Source organism: Triticum urartu, chromosome 6 (genome assembly GCF_003073215.2).
Source record: "Triticum urartu cultivar G1812 chromosome 6, Tu2.1, whole genome shotgun sequence".
NCBI classification, from domain to species: Eukaryota; Viridiplantae; Streptophyta; class Magnoliopsida; order Poales; family Poaceae; genus Triticum; species Triticum urartu.
This window is the reverse complement of record NC_053027.1, coordinates 554,797,814-554,800,155: the sequence shown is the minus strand read 5'-3', so window position 1 is coordinate 554,800,155 and position 2,342 is coordinate 554,797,814.

Here is a 2,342-nt window from a genome sequence, read left to right as displayed (position 1 = left end):
AGTGCAATAGCTCCAGTGTTGTCACAAAAGAGTTTGATTGGCCCCGACGCATTGGGTATGACTCCTAGGTCGGTGATGAACTCCTTCACCCATATTGCTTCATGTCTTGCCTCCGAGGCTGCCATGTACTCCGCTTCACATGTAGATCCCGCCACGACGCTCTGCTTGCAACTGCACCAGCTTACTGCCCCACCATTCAAAATATACACGTATCCGGTTTGTGACTTAGAGTCATCCAGATCTGTGTCGAAGCTAGCGTCGACGTAACCCTTTACGACGAGCTCTTCGTCACCTCCATAAACGAGAAACATTTCCTTAGTCCTTTTCAGGTACTTCAGGATATTCTTGACCGCTGTCCAGTGTTCCTTGCCGGGATTACTTTGGTACCTTCCTACCAAACTTACGGCAAGGTTTACATCAGGTCTGGTACACAACATGGCATACATAATAGAACCTATGGCTGGTGCATAGGGGATGACGCTCATCTCTTCTATATCTTCTGCCGTGGTCGGACATTGAGCTGAGCTCAATTTCACACCTTGTAATACAGGCAAGAACCCCTTCTTAGACTGATCCATATTGAACTTCTTCAATATCTTATCAAGGTATGTGCTTTGTGAAAGACCTATGAGGCGTCTTGATCTATCTCTATAGATTTTGATGCCTAATATATAAGCAGCTTCTCCAAGGTCCTTCATTGAAAAACTCTTATTCAAGTAGGCCTTGATGCTGTCCAAGAGTTCTATATCATTTCCCATCAAAAGTATGTCGTCTACATATAATATGAGAAATGCTACAGAGCTCCCACTCACTTTCTTGTAAACGTAGGCTTCTCCATAAGTCTGCGTAAACCCAAACGCTTTGATCATCTCATCAAAGCGAATGTTCCAACTCCGAGATGCTTGCACCAGCCCATAAATCGAGCGTTGGAGCTTGCACACCTTGTCAGCATTCTTAGGATCGACAAAACCTTCCGGCTGCATCATATACAATTCTTCCTTAAGGAAACCATTAAGGAATGCCGTTTTGACGTCCATTTGCCATATCTCATAATCGTAGAATGCGGCAATTGCTAACATGATTCGGACGGACTTCAGCTTTGCTACCGGTGAGAAAGTCTCATCGTAGTCAACCCCTTGAACTTGTCGATAACCCTTAGCGACAAGTCGAGCTTTATAGATGGTCACATTACCATCCGCGTCTGTCTTCTTCTTAAAGATCCATTTATTTTCTATGGCTCGCCGTTCAACGGGCAAGTCAGTCAAAGTCCATACTTCATTTTCATACATGGATCCTATCTCGGATTTCATGGCTTCTAGCCATTTGTCGGAATCCGGGCCCGCCATCGCTTCTTCATAGTTCGAAGGTTCACCGTTGTCTAACAACATGATTTCCAAGACATGGTTGCCGTACCACTCTGGTGCGGAACGTGTCCTTGTGGACCTTCGAATTTCAGTAGGAGCTTGATCAGAAGTATCTTGATCATTATCATTAACTTCCTCTCTAGTCGGTGCAGGCACCTCAGGAACATTTTCTTGAGTTGCGCTATTTTCCGGTTCAAGAGGTAATACTTCATCAAGCTCTACTTTCCTCCCACTTACTTCCTTCGAGAGAAACTCTTTCTCTAGAAAGGACCCATTCTTGGCAACAAAGATCTTGCCTTCGTATCTGAGGTAGAAGGTGTACCCAATAGTTTCTTTTGGGTATCCTATGAAGACGCATTTTTCCGACTTGGGTTCGAGCTTCTCAGGTTGAAGTTTCTTCACATAAGCATCGCATCCCCAAACTTTTAGAAATGACAGCTTAGGTTTCTTCCCAAACCATAATTCATACAGTGTCGTCTCAACGGATTTCGACGGAGCCCTATTTAAAGTGAATGCGGCAGTCTCTAAAGCATAGCCCCAAAAAGATAGCGGTAAATCGGTAAGAGACATCATAGATCGCACCATATCTAATAGAGTGCAATTACGACGTTCGGACACACCGTTACGCTGAGGTGTTCCAGGCGGCGTGAGTTGTGAAACTATTCCACATTTTCTTAAGTGTGTGCCAAATTCGTGACTCAAGTATTCTCCTCCACGATCTGATCGTAGAAACTTGATTTTCCTGTCACGTTGATTCTCAACCTCACTCTGAAATTCCTTGAACTTTTCAAAGGTTTCAGACTTGTGTTTCATTAAGTAGACATACCCATATCTACTCAAGTCATCAGTGAGGGTGAGAACATAACGATAGCCACCGCGAGCCTCAACACTCATTGGACCGCACACATCAGTATGTATGATTTCCAATAAGTTGGTTGCTCGCTCCATTGTTCCTGAGAACGGAGTCTTGGTCATTTT